We start from the raw sequence: 24468 nt of genomic DNA on the forward strand, positions 1-24468 counted from the left end.
GGCCTTTGCGGTAAGAGGCCTGACCACAGAAGTACCCCAGGCCACGGCCTCGCAGCACAGGCCCATTGTGTGGGATGGCCCCTTTTCTCGCAGTCACCACCCCGCATCCAGCCCACATTCTCTCTAGCTTTGGGTCATCTGGAAATCTGGTGGTCATGCTGCTCTCTGGTCAGAGGGTGCTGACCAGGGCCACCCTGACCCTCAATCAGTGGCAAATCCAGCAGCGTCCTGTGGCTCTGCCTTGTGCCCCTGCTGGGCACTCCTGCAAGAACCTCCACCCTCCAGCTCCTGCCTGTGCCCCTCTTGCTGGGCTCCAGTAGAGGCTGCACAGCCCCTCAGGAGGCAGTGCTGGGAGACCTACGTACAGGAGGGAGAGTCCCCTGCAGCCTCCTTCCCCAGTCCCTCTAGCTGTTTGTTAGCATTCAACTTTGGGAAGTCCAAGTCGGCCACCCAGAGGTTTCCAAGATGTCAGGGAAGCACCACACTTCCAAATTTTACCAGGAGGAAAGTTCTAGAGAGGGGTAGGTCTGCTAACGCTCCCTCCTCCACATCTACCAAGCCACTCCTACTGTGCATCTGGGCATGTTGGGTCAGGCGTGTTATTTATCCGCTTATTGGTGGCAGGGGGGTGGCAGAGTCCGCAGGGTCACTGTGGGAAGATGGCCAAGGATGGTCTCTTGGGGCCATGTCAAGAGTCATTTCTGGATGGCTGCTGAGATCTGGGAGAAAGGAAAGGCCCTTAGCCCTGTGTCCCCCCAGGGCTGCAGCAGGTGAAATGGGGCCGGGGACCTCTGGGGAGAAAAGCTGCGATCAGGGCTGAGCTCTCATTGGCCCCATCCCCATCCAGACAGGAGCCAGGTCCAGTTTCTCTCCATGTGCCCCACGCCAGCCTGCATGGAACCCTCCACGCTTCCTAAAGTGGCTACTCCATGAACACAAGGGGAAAGAATACACGAACGCACTCTGCAAAGTACACATCTGCCCATGCTGATGGAAGAAGAAGGATGCCAGTGCAAAGTCTTCTGTTTCTGAATTCCCTCCCACTGCTTTCCTCTCCCGACAGGCACACACACAGGGCGACTCCAGGATGGGCTGGAACAACACCTGCACGTGATCAACAGCATCCACACACCCGGGTCTCCTCTGTGCATTTAGTTAACTATTCCTTAGCACTTACATCGTGACTGTTAAACAGCTATTGGAAGCCATACTCTTCCCTCTGAAAACATCCAGGCAGAATTAACACTGGAAGGCGGATCTGCAACTGCCACTCAGAGTGGCAGGAAGCACAGGAGCATAAATATTTAGAGAAAGTCGGGAGCCAGCAGCGCCGCACCCCCGCCAGCCTACATCCAGACAGACAGAGAGGTCGCACTATTCTCATATCCACGGTTATGGAACCACAGCAAAATTACAGAGCTCATGTCCCCATACCTCCAAAAGACTAGCTTGCTACCTCGGTAAACAGTTGATAATTTGTAATACAATAAAAACATCAAGGCTGGCTGCAGTGGCTCATGTCTGTAACCCCAGCATTTTGCAAGGCCAAGGCAGGAGGGTCATTCAAGGCCAGGCGTTTGAGACCACCTGGGCAACATAGCAAGACACAGCAACTACAAAAGATAAAAGTAAAAAAACTAGATGGACATGGTGGCACACACCTGTAGTCCCAGCTACTCAGGAGGTTGAGGTGGGAGGCTCACTTGAGGCCAGGAGTTTGAAACCACCCTGAGCAACACAGCAAGACCCTGGTCTCTACAAAAAAGTCAAAGTAAAAAAAAGATTAACCAGGCATGGTGGTGCATGCCTGTAGTCCCAGCTCCTCAGGAAGGTGGGGAGTGAGGATCGCTTGAGCCCAGGAGGTTGAGGGTGCAGCAAGCTATGATTGGGCCACTTTACTCCAGCCTGGGTGACAGAGTGAGGCCCTGCCTCAAAATAAAAAAAAGAAAAGAAAAAAAAATCATGGAGGGAAAGAAAAAAAAAACATGAATATTTGGATTCAACCAACACTTTAAATTCTTTTTTTTTTTTTGAGACAGACTCTTACTCTATCAACCAGGCTGGGGTGCAGTGGCGCAATCTCGGCTCACCACAACCTCTGCCTCCCAGGTTCAAGTGATTCTCCGGCCTCAGCCTCCCGAGAAGCTGGGATTATAGGCTTCTGCTACCACACCCAGCTAACTTTTGTATTTTTAGTAGAGACAGGGTTTCATGATGTTGGCCAGGCTGATCTTGAACTCCTGACCTCAAGTGACCCATCTGCCTTGGCCTCCCAAAGTGCTGAGATTACAGGCGTGAGACACCGTGCCCAGCCCATTTTAAATTTTATTTCTAACAGTCTCAGATAGGCCAAGCCTCCTAAATTAGGTTTGTTTGCTTGTTACGGTGAATTACATTCTCTCTGATTTTTCCCTTCTTCTTTCTAAGAAAAGGGGAAATTAGCAAGTTTCTAATCTATTTTCAGTGCTTTGCTGAGATGCAGCTAAAGTTTAACCAAGAAGCAAAAACAAATTGACAGAGCAGGACAGCACTGACGCCAGGGCCAGCTGCCCCGTGTGACTCTGTGTCTCTCCCTCAGCCAGGTCTTCCAGTCCTCATTTCCAGAATCTAAACAGCTCTAACTACTCCTCAGTGTGACACCGTTGCTGGAGGCTGACCCTGCACCAACCAGGCCTCTCTGGAAGGTGACACACTCAGGGTCATTCTTGCCTCTCCAGGCTGGAGAGCAAAATACTGAGAAAAGAATTCCTCTGTGTTTCTGCCTGCTTCCGAGGCAGGCTTATCTAAATTTCAACAAATTCCACTGGAAAAAAAAAAAAGAAAGATTGGCGTCCGAGGGGTACACTGGGTTTGGCAGTCTGAGGGCTCCCAAAAAAAGCTTTTAAGGGCCTTAAGACACCTAAAACCCACACATGAAGAAATCCACAGCTGCCCTGAACATCCAACTATTCCAGCGTCCCTGTACTTAAACCCGAGGGGGGACACAGAAAGCCATGCAGTGGTGTTCCCAGGGGCCCCACTGTGTACCCGGTGTGGCAGGAGGGTGCCCTGGAGGGGTATGAGCTTGAAGTGGGCATCACTGGTTGAGTGGGATGTGCCAGGGCAGGGAGAAGCTGTCCTGGGAAGGAGGGCAGCCCCAGCAGAAGTGTCAGGGGAGATGGGGAAGTCGGGGGGAGAAGGGACACATACCAGAGCCCAGTATGTGCAGAAGGCTCCAAGAATGGACTGGGGGTTAGGCTATAGGACAAGGGGAGAAAGAATCCCAACCCCATAAACCCTGGCCCGACACTGCTTTCCAAATCTTGGATAGCTCCAGGGGATGTTACATTGCCAGGACAGGGCTGTGCACCCAAGTGTTCCTCCCCACCCTCCCTTCCCAAGTCCTAGGCAGGTGCCGTGGACATTACAGGTGGGTATAAAACAGCCCTGCCTCAAGGGAGCTCCCAGGATAGAGAGGCTGGCATAGAAAAGGGGACCAACGGGCAGTCTCTGGGATACGAAACACTGGCTTGGAATCCTGATTCTGATTCCCCTAGGTGTGATCCTTGGTGAGTTACTGAATCTCTGGTCTCAGTTTCCTTATCCGTGCAAGGCAGGTTGGAGGCTTAACAAGATAGTCTAGGAAGACTAGACTTTTTATTGAGACAGAAGTGCTCAATAAATTGCATCTAAGGCACGCACACAGACACACCCTCCAACTTAGAGCAGAGGTTACTAAACTCTGGGAGATTACAGGCCAGGAAACAGAAGAAAAAGAAATTTCATGATCCTGCTGGGATGACCAATGTTGTATGTCTCCAGGAAAAGGCATCCGCAGAAGTGATATGCACCGTCAGCCACTGTTCCTCACCAGAGAGGACACTCGGCCCCATTGTCAGGGGAAAGGTCTGAGCAGAATAAAGCCCAATCCTCTGAGTCTAAGCCACTGTGCTTCAAAAGCAGAACGTCCCTCTCAGGCCCTGGCTCTCCTCATCTCACCACAGATGGAAGGAGCTGATCAGGAACCAGCCAGGCTGAATCAGGAAGCAGGAGGTTCCGCCAGCCCCATCCCCAGGCCAGGACAAATGTCGCTATGGGTGAGGACTTGAGGAAAAGCACAGGGCCTTGCAAGGACTGTCATGATTGTTCTCATTAAGAAATCCTCTTCCCAATTTGTAGTGAGCCACTCCCGACGCAGGCCAATGAGACACACCCTCCCACGCCCTGCCTCAAGAAAACCCACATGCAGGGCTGACCCAGGAGGGAGCTTCGGTTCGTGGGAGCCCAGCCAAGCACAGTGTGGAGGGGGTCAGGCTTCCCTGTCCAGGGACACACCTGGGTGCTCACCTTTGCATAGGTCGTGCCTCCTCTCAGAATCAGGAACAGCCATGGCACCCCACCAGCACACACGTGGTCATACCCAGACCCAGCTCCTCACTCTTAACTCAGTGAACTTCTAGGAGAGCTGCAAAGCCAGGCAGCAGCTGTCCCTTGTGGCAGAACACACAGCAGACAAGAACCCTGTGTCGGTGTCAATGTGCTGGGTGCTCCTGCAGGAGACCCTCCATGCTGCGTGTGTCCCTGGACTACCAAACAGCGCATCTGCTCTGGAGGTGAGGGTCTTCCTCCAGTCCCATCAACAGAGCACCTGCCATGAGCTGCCTAGAGAGATATACTGGGTGGTCTCTGCCAGACTAGATCCCAGCAGCCTGCCTGGCGCCCCGTGGGGGCTCTCTGGGAGAGCAGGACGTGTCCATTCTTCACAAGACTCATCAGAGGCCTGGCGCCTGGTGGGGTATCTCTGGGAGTGGCAATAAACCACCGAGGATTCAACGCAGGATGTGGGTGTGTGCTGAGGCATCCATTCTTCACAAGACTCATCAGATGCTCAAACGAGTCCGTGATCCCAAAACGTGAAGAACAGCAGCTTTCGATCGTCTGCAAGGGAACTTCCGAAGGCAGCCTCAGTCCCAAGGGGTCTCCAGGGGCTGCAAAACCATCTCCAGTACTTAGTGGTGCATACCTGGTCTCAGTCCTTGCCACCTGATCCTCTTCATTGGAAATCCACAGGTATATATATATTTGTTTAATTTATTTATTTATTTATTTATTTGAGACAGAGTCTCACTCTGTCACCCAGGCTCCAGTGCAGTAGTGTGATCTTGGCTCACTGCAAGCTCTGCCTCCCGGGTTCACGCCATTCTCCTGCCTCAGCCTCCCAAGTAGCTGGGACTACAGGTGCCCGCCACCGCGCCCAGCTAATTTGTTTGTATTTTTAGTAGAGACGGGGTTTGACCGTGTTAGCCAGGATGATCTCGATCTCCTGACCTCATGATCTGCCCGCCTTAGCCTCCCAAAGTGCTGGGATTACAGGCATGAGCCACTGTGCCCGGCCGAGGTATATGTTTATATTTCATGTAATGTGCTTTCGTTTCTGTTTGCACTCATCTCACTTCTTCCCTACTGGCAGACTCTTCTGCAAGTGTCAAGAAATCCACTGCAGCTGGAGACCAGATCACTCCATCCACCCACTTCCCTCCACTTGACCTGGGGCTCAGTGGATGCTGAGAGACCCAGGCTTCTGCTGAAGGAACTGGGGACAGAGCACCATTGTCCTAAATAAAACACACTCCACACCTGGACAGCACTCTCCCTGCTCCAAGAATGAGCCCGGAAGCCTCAGGACTGAAGAGAAAAACATCTCGGGGGCAGTGAAGAGAGTGTGATGTGGTGCCGGCACTCCCCTTGTCCTCATGGATTTGGGGAAATACAACAGTGTCCAAGACAGACGCATGAGGAGAGGGCAGGGGTGTATTCCAGCTCAGTCCATCTGCACTGCTGACAGGATCCTGCCATTTGACCCCCCGGGGTCCTGTTTCGGGGGGGTCCCCCGGGGCTGCCGCAGCCCTAATTGCTCCCCTTACCAAGTTCACGATGACAGCTCCCTGAGACACCCACAGGCCCCGTGGGCTACTCCATACTCCCTGGCACCCAACCCTGGACTCAGTCCAGCACACTGAGTCCTATTGGTCAATTTCCTTTTGTTTGTTTTTTTTTTTTTGGGGGGGGGGGAACATTGTATTGAGATTTTAAAATTCATACATCATCGAATTCACTCATTTAAAGTATGTAAAACTCAGTGCTCCAAGCACTTTGGGAGGCCAAGGAGGGCAGATCGCTTGAGCTCAGGTGTTCAAAGACCAGCCTGGGCAACATGGAGAAACCCCGTCTCTACAAAAGCATAAAAATTAGCCAGGCATGGTAGTGTGCGCCTGTAATCCCAGCGACCTGGGGGGCTGAGGCGAGAGAATCACTTCAGCTAGGGAGGTTGAAGCTGCAGTGAGTCATGGTTGTGCCACTGCCCTCCAGCCTGGGCGACAAAGCAAGATTCTGTCTCAAAAAAATTAAATAAATACAATAAATAAAATGTACGATTCAGTGGGTTTTAGTGAGTTCACAGAGTAGGGTATCTATCACCACAATCCATTTTTGAGCATTTGCAAAAAAAAAAAAAAAAATTAACCTGTATCCCTTAGCCATCACTCCTCAACCTTCCCATCCTCGCCCTCCGTCTCTTCCCAACCACTAATTATTTTCTCTCTACATAACTTGGCCACTTTGAGGCATTTCATATAAGTGGAGTCACACGACGTATGGTGAGTCAATTCTCCTCCTTCTTTTTTTACTTCTTTTGAGAAAAACTTTGCAGTTGTACAGATTGCCTCTGTGCATGGTTCTTCAAGTTGCATGCCTGAATCACTTCAGAATATGAGTTGGGAACACACTGGAACCACTTGTGATTTAACGTTCACCTCAAAGCCTATTCATTATGTCTTCAGCTTTCACTGAGGTCAAAGGTATTTGAAACCATTTTGGTTTTTTGCAAAACCCCACCTGCGAACACCGTGTCGCATGAAAAAATTCTTCCCAGATGAGAGCACCAAGAAAAGTCTGCTTTCCAAATGAACTGATTTAGACAGAAGAATTCTGCTATTCCATCTTTCCCTTCTTGCCCTGGCTGCCAAGAAGCTCAGAGATTAAAAGCCAGATGTAAATGTACAAATGCTCTCTTATCCTACAGTTGGGTCTTATAGAGACTCCTCATGCTTCAAGCAGAGTTTTACCAGCGTGGCATGCAGCAGACTCATTTGGGAAATCAGCTAAAAAGACAGATTCCTACTGAATCTGATGTCCTATAGGTAAGGTCTTAAAATCTGCAATTTAAACAACATGCCCAAAAATGTTCTCAGACCTGGCTTTAAAGCCAAAGCAAAACATCACAGCCCTTTTCCTAGGACTTAAAAGACATTCTGGGGAAAACAAGCCTCGTTCCTCCTCTTGTGTCATCTTTGTCCTCACCCAGTGAGCATCCATGTGCATCACATGGCTGTTTCCAGGGGCTGCAGTGAACACAGCAAAGGTGCCCATTCCACGCGAAAGGGCTGTCATTGCTCTAAGATGATGAGACCATCTTTGGCCAAGACGAAGTATTTATAGAAATGAGCAGGCTGAACACAATCCTCTTCCCTGGATGCACAATCTACATCTAAGTCCTCAAAGGGTTCCAGCAGTTTCCATGAATCCACTTCCTCAACGTCAAACACCAGAGCTTTGCAAAGCTTTAGGACGTTCTTGCCAACAGAAATCCCTGCTCTGGTAGGAGGGGTTTCTTTCCCCATTTCCCTCGCTGGGTAACCAGGTCAGAACAGCAGGTGGAGGCACAGGGAGAGGAGCAGGGACCCCGGGCAGAGGCGCGGGGAGAGGAGCAGGCGTCCCGGGCGGAGGCACACGGAGAGGAGCAGGGACCCCGGGCGGAGGCACGAGGAGAGGAGCAGGGACCCCGGACGGAAGCGCAGGGAGAGGAGCAGGAACCCAAAGACACTGTGCCCATTTCTACAGCGCTGCAGGGTGCAGGACTGTTGCTGCCACCCAGGGTAAGTCCAGGGGGCTTAAGGGCTGAGGTTCTTTACAGAGAACGAGCAAAGGTGGAAAAGGGGAATCTTCCCGGGACAGCAGGGACTCCTAGCAGCTGAGGGGCCAGGCACAGGGAGGGGTGGCTCTCAGAACAGGGGCAGATATTTCCCACACGGCCAGCAGCCTGCACAACTGTACCTGCCAACAACTGTCTGGTATTTTGTGAGGTCGCCAAGATTCCTGTACTCTTTCATCCCTCTATTCTGGAAAACACAGTTTGCTCCAACCTTTCGCTATCCTAAATAGTGCCAAGTTGGACATCTTTATGATCACAGTTTCACTTTACTCTTCCCTCTGGATAAATCCCCAGGGGCAAGGTTTTTAACTCAAAGTCCATTTTCCTGTAAAACAGAGGTTCAAACACCACACAGAGGAGAGCGCAGACTCTGTCCTCTGTGCTATGGAATTTTTAATCACTGCACGAGCCATGTGGGGCATTAGACCTAAATAGGATTGCTGAACTCTGAGGGTCTCGTTCTGATGTTCCCCACACTCGGAAACTGACTCCCTGTGGGAAAAGGTGGTGGCCACACCTGAGCACCGGGCTGTTCTTCCTTATACAAACACGTCATCTCCCTTTCTGGCTCTTGCCAGCCTGCCGCCTCCATCCACACAGAGGAACAGCCTTTCTGATAGGCAAACTGGACTAATCATGTATTTTCTGTCTTAGGATGTTTTGACATCCAGGGGAGCCTCACAGACACTGGGAGAGACCGCCCCTTCCAGGGCTGGCTAATTCCCAAAGACAGTACGTGGCTTCCTTGGGCCACTTACCGTGCACTCGCATGCACAAGCCAACCTACCCCTTTCTCAACTCCTGTGCACCCAGTCAATATGAACCACCCCTGCCCTAAGGCGCCCCAGGACCAGGTACCAGGCAAGCAAAGACCTCCCCTACAGCCCCAGGCCCACTGCAATGACTCACCCAGCCTGGCCCTGCCTCTCTCACAGAAACCCCCAGAAAAGCTCTGGCCTCAGTTTCCTCCCACCTCCTACCTCCTGACCAAACCCTGGGGCTTCCCCTGTGGCCCCAGGGCTCATGACCCCTGCTCTTGGGAAATGTAAGCCATAAAACCTTCTTTTGGGAAATCTTTTTGTCCTCACTCAGCCACCTCCCCATCAGTTAAAATCCTGCAGCACAAATGAGACAGACGCAGCAAGGACAACGGTTTCCACGCACGTGAGGAACCGCGCGCTGGCTCCCCTCTGGACCCCCTAGCAACAAACCAGCGCTCCTCAGGCCCTAGAGGGACACCCTCCCTTCTTTTCCACCGACAGCCGAAACACACACAGCCGGGACTTATTTTTTCTGTAGCCAAAAGACATCGTGATTTAGCGCCATCAGCTTTGCTTGAAAAAACGACCTTCCCTAACCACACATTTCCGAAGAAGTGTCATCTCTGCTCAGCCTGCTATGTTGGGAGACTAAAATGTGACGACGGGTCTGGCTCAGGGTCCCACTGCTGTCTCAGCAAGTCTGGCCAGAGGCTAACTGGAGTCAGGCCAAGAGGGTGTCACTGTCAGACCCTTGGGCCACCCAAGTGCCCACCCACACATCTGTCACGTGCCACCCCGGGCTGCCCTGTCCTCTGGGGTGGGGTATTGCACAGTTCTGATTGGGACCCATGCTGCAGCTGTCCTCTCGTGCAATTGCTAAGAAGGTGAAGTGGGGTCACAAAAGGCCATTGTAGATCACCAGGTGCTCGATAGGAAGCCTGGCGGTGGCCACAGCCTTTCATTCTGGTCTCCAGGTATTGAGGGCCACGAAGCATCCTACCTTCCACACATCCTCCTCTCGGCAAGGAGGGAGAACAGAACGGGGCTGCGTGATGGTTTCCTCCCGGCTCCCACTTACACAGAGGAGCTGGCTGTGCTGTAGGTACATGGCGCCTTCCCTTCAGCGGACAGCTCTCTCCACCGGCCATCCTCCCACAGCCCACATGCTCACACCATCAGGCAGGCATGCCCCAATGCGCGATGTCCTTCATCAAAACCCCTCATGATAGTGCAGCTTAACGCCGTCCGAGTGCTGGAAAGAACCAGCGGCCCCAGCTCTCACCCTGGAGCCGACGCAGGACCCACACTCTCTCTGAGCCTCAGCGTCCACCACAGTCTCAGCAGCGGCAGCACCGAGTAACATCTGGTCCCCCTGCCCCCTGCTCCCTGAGTCTGTACTTTCGAGGCCTCCCTGGCTCCCTTTACCATGTTTGAACACGCCACTCTGTCATCTCCCTGGCTCCCCTCACCCTGTCTGAACATGCCACTCTGTCATCTAGAGGCTTTGTGTCTCCCACGGAGCCTTCAGCAGGTTCTGCCCTGGTCACCCCTGGCTGCCCATCAGCAAGGCTCAGGTCCCGGAGGCACTGAGGGAGCTTCAGATGGTGCCTCCTGCCAAGACAGGCCCCCTGAGCCAACGTGAGGTCAGGCCTGAAAAGAAAGCAAGGAAGCCTTGCTGAGGATGTACCTCTTCTCCCAGGCAGACACGTGCGGAAGGCCACAGCCCCAACTGTTCCCTGAGGAGGTGTCCCCACAAAGCCATCTGTGGCAAAGTGGCTCCCACTCAGGGCCCTGCTAATGTCCTCGGACATCCATCCACCTCTCTCCCTGCACACATTGCAGGCATGCCAGCCCAGGAGCTCAAACCTCTGCAAACACGATTATTTAGCAAAACCCAGACATGACACCCCAGAAGCGGCACCCCACTCTGTAGCCAGACCACAACCGTTTTAGGGACAAGGAGTGAAGTCAGGCTCCCGCAGCACCTACCACCACCTTGGGCACATTGCTGACGCTCAAATTAAATATTTTCAACCACAATGAGACAGCGCCTCCCCCACCCTCCAGGATGAAGATAACCAAGAAGAGAGATGGGAACAGAAGCAGGCAAGGGAGTGGAGCAAGTGGAGCCCTCATCCGATGCTGGAGAGGACGTCCAACGGTGTGGCCGCTCTGGAACGCGGTTTGTCCCTCCTCAGAAGGTTAAACACGGAGCTCCCCACGGCCCAGCAGCTCCACTCCTAGGAATCTACCCGAGAGAAATGAAACCGTGTCCACACAAAAGCCTGTACAAGAATGTCCAAGCGTGTAAAAGCCAAAAAGCAGGAACAACCCAAATGTCCAGCATGTGATAAACATAATACTGGATTAAAAACATGCTATATCATATGGTGCAGTATCACTCAGCCTTTAAAAGGAAGGAATCACTGAATCATGCTAAACGTGGGCAAGCCTTGAAAACATGATGCTGAGTGAGAGAAGACGGACACAAAGGTCACGTATTATACGATTCCATTTATGTGAACTGTCCCAGATGGGCAAATCTGTAGAGATGAAATGGAGATTTGCGGTCGCCAGGGCCGGAGGTGATTGGTAGAAGGATGCAAGAGGAGGGAGTGACTGCTAATGGTACAGGTTTTGGGGGGGAATATAAAAAAATGATTACGCTTCACAAATGTTAATATTGATTTTGGTGATGACTGCACCACTCTGAAAATACAGCCATGTGCTGCTGTCAACATTTCAGTCAAGGAGGGACTGTGTATGCGATGGCGGTCCCATAAGATTGCAATGGGGCTGAAAACTTTTTATCATCAAGTAAGGTCACAGCCACTGGGACGTCGTAGCTCAATGCATTCCTCACACGTCTATGATGCTGCTGGCCTAAAAAGACCTCCTGCACTGCCAATCTAATTAAAGTCTAGCACATACAATTTTGTAGGTACACAGTACTCAATAATAAAAACTATGTTACTGGTTTATGCATTTACTATATTTTTTAGAGTATGCCTTCTACTTATTAAAAAATAAAGAGGCTGGGTGCAGTGGCTCATGCCTGCAATCCCAGCACTTTGGGAGGCTGAGGTGGGAGGATCAGCTGAGGTCAGGAGTTTGAGACCAGTCTGGCCAACATGGTGAAACCCCGTCTCTACCAAAAATACCAAATTAGCCGGGCATGGTGGCGCATGCCTGTAAGGCCCAGCTACTTGGGAGGCTGAAGCAGAAGAATCGCTTGAACCCGGGGGGTAGAAGTTGCAGTGAGCCAAGATCGTGCCATTGCACTCCAGCCTGGGTGACAAGCAAAACTCCGTCTCAAAATAAAATGAGTAAACTAGGGGCCAGGTGCAGTGGCTCATGCCTGTAATCCCAGTACTTTGGGATGCCAAAGCAGGCGGATCACTTGAGGTGAGGAGTTTGAGAGCAGCCTGGCCAACATGGAGAAACCCCACCTCTACTAAAAATACAAAAATTAATCAGGCATGGTGGTGCGCCTGTAATCCCAGCTACTTGGGAGGCTGAGGCTGAGAAGCACATGATCCCCGGAAGTGGAGGTTGCAGTGAGCCGAGATCATGCCACTGCACTCCAGCCTGGGCAACATTGCGAGCAAGATTCCGTCTCAAAAACAAAAATAAAAAAAATAAACTGTAAAACAGCTCAGGCAGATCTTCCACGAGATGTTCTAGAGGAAGGCACTGTAATCACAGGAGACGCCAGCTCCACGCATGTGCCCCTGAAGACCTTCCAGTGGGACAAGATGCGGAGGTGAAAGACAATGGTATTGATGATGCTGACCCTGCGTAGGCCAAGGCTAACGTGTGGATTTGTCTTAGTTTTTAACAAAAAAAAAAAATTAAAAAGTAAATTCTTTGAGTAGAAAAAAGCTCATGGAATAAGGATATACAGAAACAAAATGTTTGTATAGCTGACAACATGAGTTTTAATACAATCTAAGTATTATTGCGAAAGAGTAAAGAGGTGTTTTTTTTGTTTTTGAGATGGAGTCTCGCTCTGTTGCCCAGGCTGGAGTGCAGTGGTGTGTTCTCGGCTCACTGCAAGCTCCGCCTCCTGGGTTCACGCCATTTTCCTGCCTCAGCCTCCCAAGTAGCTGGGACTACAGGCGCCTGCCACCACGCCCAGCTAATTTTTTGTATTTTTAGTAGAGACAGGGTTCCACCGTGTTAGCCAGGATGGTCTCAATCTCCTGACCTCGTGACCCATCCGCCTTGGCAACCCAAAGTGCTGGGATTACAGGCGTGAGCCACCGTGCCCAGCCAAGAGGTTTTGTTTAAAAAAAAAACCTCAAAAACTCAAAGCTTATAAAATAAAAAAGTTGACTTTACAGTAAGCTAAAGTCAATTTATTACTGAAGAAATTATTTTATTTTTATTTTTTTTTTTGAGATAGAGTTTTGCTCTTCTTGCCCAGACTGGAGTGCAATGGTGCAATCTTGCCTCACCGCAACCTCCGCCTCCCAGGTTCAAGCGATTCTCCTGCCTCAGCCTCCCAGGTAGCTGGGATTACAGGCATGCGCCACCATGCCTGGATAATTTTGTATTTTTAGTAGAGACAGGGTTTCTCCATGTTGGTCAGGCTAGTCTCCAACTCCTGACCTCAGATGAGGTCGACTTCAGGCTAATTTTGTATTTTTAGTAGAGACGGGGTTTCTCCATGTTGGTCAGGCTGGTCTCCAACTCCTGACCTCAGATGATCCGCCCGCCTCAGCCTCCCAAAGTGCTGGGATTACAGGTGTGAGCCACTGCACCCAGCCTTTTCTTAAATAAATGTAGCGTAGCCTAGGTGTCCAGTGTTGACGAAACCTATAGCGATGTCTGGTAACTTCCCAGGCCTTCACATTCACTCACCACTCACTCCCTGCCTCACCCAGAGCAGCTTCCAGTCCTGCAAGCTCCATGCTTGGTAAGTGCCCTACACAGGTGACCGTGTTTTAGGTTTTACGCTGTATTTTTATGTCCCTTTTCTGTGTTTACAAATGTTTAGATACACAAATACTTACTGATATGGTTTGGCTGTGTCCCCACCCAAATTTCATCTTGAATTGTAATTCGCACAATTCCCACGTGTCATAGGGAGAACCCGGTGGGAGGTGATTGAATGATGGGGGGCGGGTCCTTCCTGGGCTGTTCTCGTGATCGTGAATGAGTCTCACTAGATCTGACGGTTTTAAAAAACAGGAGTTTCGCCACACAAGCTCTCTTTGCCTGCCTCCATCCATTCTCAGGTATGTCTTGATCAGCAGCGTGAAAACGGACTAATACACTCACCACTGTGTTACAGTTGCCCATAGTATCCCATACAGTAACCTGCGGCACAGGCTTGTAGCCCGGGAGCAGCAGGCTCTGCCACACAGCCCGGGTCCGTGTGAGTGCCCTCTACGATGCTCACACAATGAAAAATCATCTGACTCTGCATTTCTCAGAACATATCCCCATCATTAAGCGAAACATGACTGTACCAAAAACCACCAAACTGTATTCCCTTTAACCAGGTGACATGCAGAGCATGTAAATTACACCTCAGTAAAGTTGTTCATTTTATTATTTATTTATTATTTATTTATTTATTTTTTTGAGACCAAGTCTCACTCTGTCGCCCAGGCTGGAGTGCAGTGGCACCATCTCGGCTCACTGCAAGCTCCGCCTCCTGGGTTCATGCCATTCTCCTGCCTCAGCCTCCCGAGTAGCTGGGACTACAGGTGCCCGCCACTACACCTGGCTAATTTTTTTTTTTTTTTTTTTTTTTGTATTTTTAGTAGAGACAGGGTTTCACTGTGTTAGTCAGGATGGTCTCGATCTCCTGACATCGTGATCCACCCGGCTCGGCTTCCCCAAAGTGCTGGGATTACAGGCATGAGCCACCGCGCCCGGCCTGCTTTATTTTTAAATTGAATCTGCAGTGCCCAGGGATGAGCAGCGTGAGGGCAGGATCTGGAACCTTCACCACTACCTTCTCACCAGTCAGCTGTCCCCATCAGCACAGAGCACCTACACACCCAATCTCCATCAACTCCAAGGTCTCCTGATGGGAAAGACTCACGTGAAAGTCCGATGACCCCTGAACCAGACACAAGTTGCAGTGGCAGCATAAACAGAGCACTGGGCATAACTAACTGGGAAGGAAGCCCCAGACTTGCTGTCCTGCCACTCAACCCGGCCTTGTTCTTCCAGCATGGCTGGAGACTGTGCCTGAATGCCTCCCTCTTCTGCAGCCCCCAGCAGGAAGGAGTCCCAAGCAGCCTTCTCTGTAGGGCACCCAGAGAGGGTGGCATCTGTGCACCCCACAAGTGGTCAGCATCCTACACAGACATCGCAGAAGAAAGTAACAGAGCTTGCCCAAGGCTTTGTGGGCAAGCTTCAGACCACGAAGACACCATCACGTGGGGTGCCCCACATACCAGGATTTAGAGAAGCCAGATGAGGAGTGAGCATTTCTCAGAATCACATCAGAGAAAAGTGGCATGGTTCTAGGCGCTGCAATGTGCTGAGATCATTCAGAACAAGGGCCCAGAAACTTTCTGCAAATGTCCAGCTGGTAACTACTCTCAACTCTGCACAGCATGCAGTCTGTCACAACGACTCAACTCTGCCACACACAACGTGGAAAGAGATGAGCACGGCTGGGTGCCAACAAAACTTTATTCACAAAAGAGAACCCACATTGTCAGGAAATATCACAAATTACACATCTGACCAGGGATTAGCATCTAGCATATATAAAGAACTCATACAATCCAACAACTCAAAAATGGGCAAAGATCTTGAATAGACATTTTTCTGAAGATATTCATACAACCAATAAGCTCATAAAAAGATGCTCCACATCACTAATCAATAGGAAAATGCAAACAAAAACCACAATGAGATACCTCCTAGGATGGCTATTTTAAAAAGCAAAAAAACAGGCCAGGAGTATGGGCTCACACCTGTAATCCCAGCACTTTGGGAGGCTGAGGTGGGCAGATCAGCTGAGGTCAGGAGTTCAAGATTAGCCTGGGCAACATGGTAAAATCCCATCTCTACTAAACAAATAAAATAAAATGAAATAATTAGCCAGGCATGGTGGTAGGTGCCTGAAATCTCAGCTACTCGGGAGGCTGAGGCAGGAGAATCACTTGAACCTGGGAGGCAGAGGTTGCAGTGAGCTGAGATCACACCATTGCACTCCAGCCTGGGCAACAGAGCAAGACTCCATCTCAAAAAATAATTAAATTAAATTAAAAATGTACAAAAACAGGCCAGGTGTGGTGGCTCACACCTGTAATTCTAATACTTGGGGAAGCTGAGGTGGGTGAATTGCTTGAGCTCAGGAGTTTGAGACCAGCCTGGACAACATAATGAGACCGCCCCCCACGACCTGTCTCTAGAAAAAAATTAAAAAATTAGCCAGGCATGATGGCACATACCTGTGGTCCCAACTACTCAGGAGGCCAAGATGGAAAGGAATGCTTGGGCCTGGGAGGCCGAGGCTGCAGTGAACCTTATTGTGCCACTGCAATCCAGCCTGGGTGAGAGTGAGACCCAGTCTCAAAACAGAAACAAACAAAAAAAACAAAATACAAGTGTTGGCAAGGATGTGGGAAATTGGAACCCTTGAGCCTTGCTGGTGGGAGTGTACACCACTGTGGGTTTAACCACTGTGGGTTACACAGGGGTGTAATGACTGTGGAAAACAGTACAGCAGTTTCTCCAAAAACTAAACATAAAAAAAAACATGAACCAGCCATTCCACTTCTGGGTATAGGTATATGCCTGAAAGAACGAGTGGATATCTTGAGGAGATATATCCGCACACCTACGTTCACAGAACACTATTCACAACAGCCAAAAGGTTGGAGCAACCCAGTGTCCACCACCGGATGAATGCATAAACAAGGTGTGGTCCATTCACAGAAGGAGTATTTCTTAGGCTTAAAAAGAAATGAATTTCCAATACATGCTACAACGTAGATGACCCTGGAGGACGCTATGCTAAGTGAAAGAAGTCAGGCACAAAATCTCACATGACCCCACTCCCATGAGGTTCCTAGGGTGGGGAAATCCATGGAGACAGAGAGTTGAATAGCGGTTGTCAGAGGCTGGGGAAGAGGAATGGGGAGGGAGGGTTCAATGGGGACAGAGTTTCAGTTTGGGAAGATGAAAAAGTTCTGGAGACAGTTGGTGGCGATGGTTGCACAGCCACATAAATGTGCTTAATGCCATTAATTGGCACACTTTAAAAATGGTGAAGATGGGCCGGGCACGGTGGCTCACGCCTGTAATCCCAGCACTTTAGGAGGCCGAGGCAGGTGGATCACTTGAGGTCAGGAGTTCAAGACCAGCCTGGCCAACATGGTGAAACCCTATCTCTACTAAAAATACAAAAATTAGCCGGGCTTGGTGGCAGATGCCTGTAATCCCAGCTACACAGGAGGCTGAGGCAGGAGAATCGCTTGAGCCCGGGAGGCGGAGGATTCAGTGAGCCGAGATCATGCCACTGCACTGCAGCCTGGGCAACACAGTGAGACTCCATCTCAAAAAAAAAAAAAAAGATGAAGATGGTAAATTCTGTATTATGTGTATCTTGCTAAGACTTTAAAAATAAAAACAAACTTTCATTTACAAAAACAAGCAATGAGCAGGATCGGACCCTCACACCACAGTCTGCCAGCTTCTGGTTGGGCACAAGGCAGTGGGTGCCCAGTAGGAGACTGTGGCCGGAGTGCAGGTGCAGAGGCCAGGGTCCTCACCCCAGTCCTGCCCTGGCAAATGCCGCTTGATCCCGTTTCCCCATCCAGGAGGGTGCCCTGGAGCATATCCTCTTGGGTCATGTCATTAATCATTAGGGGGTGTCTGATTACACCCAAATATAATTTGAGACAATAGCAAAGAACACCTCAGGAAAAACCAGATCTTCAAATTCATCTAATCTAGCGTCTTCAACAGTCAATGAGAATTGCAACATTGTCAACTAATTCTGTTACTCCTAAGTGGAACCCTTCTGCCACTAATTATGCGATACCCTGGCTGCTCACTAAATTACCCCTGGAGGGTAATTTTCCAGTTTTTTTCTGAGCAGCAAGGGGAGGTGATCGGTAGACAAGGCTAGAAACCCAGGATGTGCCCAGGTGCTTAGGCGCTGGGAGTCTCCACTGTAAAATGACGCTGCAGCCATGGCATGGGGGCGTGAGGTGCCCACACAACGATGTTCGTGATGGATGAATGGGGATCTGAGGACACTGGGAGAGCCACTGAAGAGCAGGGTCCCTTGGTGGCTCCTGTTACGGAGGAACTTGGACACCTGAGGCAGCAGGAGAAGCCGCTGGAGGGAAAAGCGCCCAGGTGAGCGTGGCTGGGTCGGTGATTCTGCCTCACCCTTCCCTGTACCAGGACCAGCACCTCCTAGGCCTCCCAGATGATCAACATCCCCAAGAGGAAAACCCCACCCACCCCACCCCACCCAGCACCACCATCCTGCCTCCAGCCGAGGGCACTGATCTTCCCAGAAAGCAGCACGGCGCCCCTGTCCTGAGGTCACCAACTGTGTGGGCTGAAAGTGCCCTGGCCAGAAAAACAAAACTACAACAAATTCACTCCCAGCCTTCGTGAGTTGCCCAGACCGGCTTTTCCTTCTCTCCTTCCCTTTAATCGCAGCCGCCAGGGTTGCAGGGTTGCAGGGCTGCTGCTCTGGAAGCAAGCGCTCCCCACCACTTGTGAGCCAATGGCAGCTCCCGAGAGACAGGCTCTCAGTGACAAGCAAAGGCTCAACCCAACCGCCCGAGTGTTCCTTTCTTACGAAGCTCCCGGAAGAGCTAAGAAGGGAGTTTCAGGGAGACAGGTCCCAGCTGTGAACCGAGGCCCAGCTGGCCGGACGCAGGTGCCTTCCAAAGGCAGAAGTGCATGCACACCACGGGTGTTAGCTCTGCCCCAGCCCCAGGAGAGAGAATGAACAGATACCAAGTCCCAAGTTCAAGCTCCGAGGAAGCCAAAGGCAGCTGACTGCTGACAACATCTTATGGCTCAACCCCAGGCCTGAAGGGACATGTGCTTCTTCCCAGGTAGACAGGGACTAATGTCCTTCCCTCTCTGAGTCTGCTCCTGCTCTAGGATAAAGGGGTGGACCACCTTCTCCAGCAGGGTCACATGTTCTCATATGCATCCTTGTGACACCTTTCGAGCAGGAACCGTGTACTGGGCCAGTGCTTCTGCACAAGGGACAAGTATGCAGCATCAGCCAGCGACGAGGGGCACTGTGGAGGATGCAGACTCAGCCCTTAGCCAAGACAGCCAGGGAAGGCAGGAGCACCCTCCACGGAGCCACGTCACCATCCCTCCACCCGGGAGGACGCTTGTCCACATCTGAGAGGCGAGTGACAGCAAAGGCTAGAGAGGGAGCTCAGAGACTTGGAGGGACACGTGCGTGCAGAGAAGGGCTTAAACACGGGAAGGGAGAGAGTCCAACTGGATTTCAGATGGGATTGGTGAGCTGTGGAGCTGGAGACAGGAAAACCAGGCAGGTGAGGCCGCCCAACTGCGATGGTGGCCAGGACCAGGGTAGTCCTGCATGGGGCTGTGACTCCGACATTCCGCTCCTGCCTGCTGTGTTTAGGACCCCAGGGTGTGCACTCTTAGGGGGTGGTGGAAGGTGAAGCAGAGATATACGATCGGCACATAAACAGCCTTCCATATGCATGGCTTCAGTTACCCTGAACTCAACCAACCATGCGCACATTGGAAATATTTTTTACTTGCATCTGTACCGAACATGTACAGACTTTTTTCTTGTCATTATTCCCTAAACAATACAGTATAGCAACCATTTACATATCATTTACATTGTTTAGGTATCATACACAATCTGGAGATGTTTTAAAGTATATGAGAGAAAGTACTTAGGTTATATGCAAATACTACACCATATTAAATCAGGGACTTGAACATCCATGGACTTTGGTATTCATGGGAGGTCCGGGAACCAATCCCCTTTGGATGCCGAGGGATGACTGTACGGCCCTTCCACAGTATTAAGATCTCATGGTGCACACAATTAGGAAAACATATCTGACACAGCTTCTTGGGCAGGTCCGTGCAGCTCAGAGGCCCTTCCCTACACATAGGCACCTCCAGGTACAACCCGTCCATGTGAAAATGATGGAGAGGAGCTGGAAGCGCCTGCACCACTCATCTGTCTGCAGCCACACTGGCTGGGTCTGGCATGGGCACGCTGGTGAGGACAGCTCAGAAGGATTAAGAAATTGCCCATGGGGCTCTGGACCACACAGATCTGTCTTTATGGTCCCTGGTATACAAGGCCACACCAGGAGGCAGGGTACTGTACCAGCAGGAGCCCAATGTGTGGTCAAGCCAAGCTGGATTCAGCCACTCAATACCCACGTGACCGTGACCAAGTATCTAACTGCTGAGGGCCTGTGTCCTCACTGAAAATGGCGGTAATTCCACTTTCTGCATGGAGTTGGTGGTAGTCAGGGTCAACGTTGATAAGGTATTTGGCAGACGGGGTCTTTAAGCACATTACAGGTGAGGTGATACCAGCAAGGCACAGAGGAGGCACTCAAGAATACAGCCACTGAGCACCAGCCCACGCTCTGGCCTCTGCAGAGCACACAGACCTGGGCTTCACTGCACCCTTCCCTGCACGTGGGCACCACCAGGCGCACCCCTGTTCATGTGAAAATGACGGAGAGGAGCTGGAAGCACCTGCACCACTCATCTGTCTGCAGCCACCCTGACTGGGTCTAGCCTGGGCTGGTGAGGACAGCTCAGAGCACGGTCCAGAAGCCAGAGGCATAGTCCCTTTCATACCCCGCAAGGTCACACAAGCGGGCCACCAAGGACAATGCCATCCACCCTCTTCCCACCCAAACACAAGCACAGGGCACACAGGGCCTGACAATAGGAAACTGAAAGTCCCCTGGCCACAGTGCAAAGGTGGGGAGGTGGACCAAACCCAGACAGTGGCCACTGGCTTGCAGGTAACAAGGACAGGGGAAAATGTTATAACTCACCAGAGGTGTTGGGAGACCGAGTCCCACAGATGCCCTCTTAGAGCAGGAACTGTCTGTATTCTAAGGGGCCAAAGCAGGACACCTGGAGAGATTTCCAGACCTGTGGAGAGATAATGAGACCGGGGCGTGATCAGACACAGACTGTTGAGAGGCACGTGTTAAAACTTCACATAGATTCTGATATTTCTGTGCTAAAAACCAGGGATCGATCTTCTGCTTCTGGGCATATGGAGTAGACACATTTTTCCCTATTCTTCACACAAAGCACAACTAATACTCAGGATGCTGTATATAAAACAAACATAACACTCTGCAAGGTGGAGAGAAGGCAGACCAGCCAGGGACATGGTGTGAGCTCTCTGGGTTTTCTTCTTGCCTCATACATCCCGGACGTGGTGCTGAATAAGCCAGCAACCCAGAAAAGCCAACAGGAGCAGGAACAATACCGCAACAAAAGCGTGTTCTCTTCAGTTGAAAGACTAGGAAAGCAGCAAACAGGGCAATACATTTAGACAACAGGTCTACTCCAGCCAGACACTGCAGAAAAATCTGTGGCCTCAGCCCCACCCACAGCAGCAAAGGCCGAGTAGGGAGTCCAGATTTCCACCCTGTGTGGCTATAATGAAGCACCAAATCCCTGCCAGGGTGGCATCAAATAGACCAAAGGAAGGAGCTGGCACATTCACCCCCACCAGGCAGTAACAAATCCTCCTTTCACTCTGGCATTAGTATAGGCAGCATGGGGAGCCTGGATTTCTATAGCACCTGTCAGTAATGAGGTGACACCCCTTTCCACCTTCCCTTGTGGAAGTGGCGTCAGGAAAAGGTAGCTTACAAAAAAAGTTTAAGTAAGACTAAAAGTCTCATAATACAAATATGTCCAAGTTTCATTAGAAAATCACCCATCAAACCAAGGATCAGGAAGATTTCAAACTGAAAAAAAGAAAATCAATGGATGCCAACATAGAGGTGACAGAGATGTCAGAATGATCTGACAAAGAGTTAAAAGCAACCATGTTAAATGCTTCCACGAACAATTATGAACATGCTAGAAACAGACGAAATAACAGAAAGCCTCACCAAAGCAGAACATCTCACCAAAATACAAAAAAGAATCAAGTGAAAATGATAGAACTGGCCAGGCGCGGTGGCTCATGCCTGCAATCCTAGCACTTTGGGAGGCCAAGATGTGCGGATCACTCGAGGTCAGAAGTTTGAGACCAGCCTGGCCAACATGGCAAAACCCCATCTCTACTAAAAATACAAAAATTAGCCGGGTGTGGTGGTGGGCACCTGTAATCCCAGCTACTCAGGAGGCTGAGGCAGGAGAATCACCTGGACCCAGGAGGCAGAGGTTGCAGTGAGCCGAGATCATGTCATGCACTCCAGCCTGGGCAACAAGAGTGAAACTCCACCTTACAAAAAAAGAAAAGAAAATGATAGAACTAAAGAATACAGTAACTGAAATAAAAGACTCAGTGGATGGACTCAACAGCAGAATGGAGGGGACAGAGGAAATAATCAGTGAACTGGAAGACAGAACAATAGACATTATCCCAACTGAACAATAGAGTGAAAAAGACTGAAAATAAACAGAGTCTCAGGGAGTTATGGGACAATAACAAAATATCTAACTTTAAATGCTTGAAATCCTAGAAGGAGAGAGAGGAGAGGGAGGGTCTGAAAAAGTACTCAAAATGTCCCAAATTTGATGAGATATAAACCTACAGATTCCAGAAGCTGAATGAATCCCAAATAGGATAAACCCAAGAAAATTCACACCAATATACATCAGAATTAAACTTCTGAAAACTAATAACTAAGAAAAAATATTGAAAACAGGCAGAGAAACCAATACTCACACTTCTCATCAGAAACTGTGGAGACCAAAAGAAAGTGGCACAGTAATTTTCAAGTGATGAAAGAAAAGAACTCTCAATCCATAATTTTATACCAACAAAAATATCCTGTAAGAATGAAGGGAAAATTAAGATAGTCTCAGATGAAAGGAAACAAAGGAAATTTGCCACTGGCAGACCTATTCTAAAAGAACACCTAAAAAGAAACCTTTCTAAATAAAAAAATAATAATAAAAGAAGGAGTTTTGGAACATTAGGAAGGAAAAAAGTATGGTAAGCAAAAAGTTTGGTAAATATAATAGGCTTTCCCTCTCAAGTTTTATAGATTATATTTGATGGTTGAAGCAAAAATTACAACACAATCTGATGTGGTTCTAAATGTATAGCCCAAATACTTAACAATTATAAATGGAGAAGGGTAAAGAGACAAAGAAGATTGTATATTTCACTCAAACTGGTATCACAATAGATGATAAAGTTAAGTATACATGATATAATGCCTAGAGCAACCACTTAAAAAGCTATACAAAGAGATATACTCATAAACACTACAGATGAATCAAAATGGAACCCTAAAAAAATGTTCAAAAATGTTCAAATAACCCACAAGAAGGCAGGAAAAATAGAAAAATGAAAACCTGAAATAACAAATGTAAGGCCTAACGTATCGATAATTGCATTAAATGTAAATGGTCAAAATATACCAGTTAAAAGACAGAGATTGGCAGAGTAGATTTTAAAAGATACAATTAAATGCGGTCTATAAAAATTTGCTTCAAATATAATGACATAGGTAGGATGAAAGTAAAAGGATGGAATAAGATACCTTATACAAACAGAAGTCAAAAGAAAGCAATCATGGCTATGTTAATATTAGATAAAGTAGACTTCAGGGCAAAGAAAATACCACAAAGAGAACATTACATAATGATAAGGGAGGACTCCACCAAGAAGACATACTAATTCTAAATGTGTATGTACCAACCAACAGAGGAGCAAAACACATGAAGCAAAAATGGATAGAACTGAAGAAAGAAGATATAAATCCATACTTATAACTGAATACAACTTTAACAAGCCTTTCTCCACAATTGATAGAGTAAGACAGGAAAGTCAGCAAGGATACAGAAGAACTCAGTAATATGACCAATCAACAAGATCAAAGTGATAGTTGTAGAACCTTCCTCCACCATACTACAGCAGAGTTCACATTCTTTTCAAGTGTTCATGAAATTTATAGCATATATTAGAAAAGAACAATCTCAAATCAAATTCTAAGTTCCTACCTCAAGAAGCTAGCAAAAGGAGACCCAAACAAACCCAAAGCAAGCAGAAGGAAGAAAATAATAAACATACGAGTGGGAAAAAATGAACAGGAAATAGAAAAACAACAGAGAAAATCAGTGAAACAATAAGCTGACTCTTTGTAAAAGTCAATGCAATTGACAAAACTCTGACAAGACTGACCAAGAAAAAAAAAACACAAATTACCAATACCAAGAATTAAATAGGAGATACCATTAAAGAGCCTGCAGACATGAAAAAGATACTAAGGGAATACTACACACATAAATTTGACAATGTAGATGAAATAAAGCAATTATTCAAGAAATACAAACTACTTCACCTTGCCCAATTTGAAAAAGGTAATTTGAATCATTTCTTACAACTATTAAGGGAATTGAATTCATAATTTTTAAACTCCAGTTTTTTTGAGAAAAAGGAATCTTTAGACCTAAATGAGTTCACTGGAGAATTCTATGAAATGCTTAAAGAATAATTAATACTAATTCTACACAATGTCTTCCAGAAAGAAGAATAGGAGAGAACATTTCTTAATTTATTTTATGGAGCAAGTA

General features: G+C 49.0%; 1 protein-coding gene across 1 annotated transcript in view; it reads right to left on the bottom strand.

Annotated features, from left to right (window-relative positions):
- Positions 1-24468, bottom strand: part of SHANK2 (SH3 and multiple ankyrin repeat domains 2) — a 677887-nt gene that overhangs the window by 631360 nt on the left and 22059 nt on the right. Inside the window, exon 2 of the mRNA XM_032153760.2 lies at positions 20751-20850. The gene's annotated coding sequence lies outside the window, so the exon portion shown is untranslated. The remainder of the gene's footprint in view (positions 1-20750; positions 20851-24468) is intronic.

The sequence above is a fragment of the Hylobates moloch genome, unplaced genomic scaffold, assembly GCF_009828535.3.
Source record: "Hylobates moloch isolate HMO894 unplaced genomic scaffold, HMol_V3 SCAFFOLD_5, whole genome shotgun sequence".
Taxonomy (NCBI): Eukaryota; Metazoa; Chordata; class Mammalia; order Primates; family Hylobatidae; genus Hylobates; species Hylobates moloch.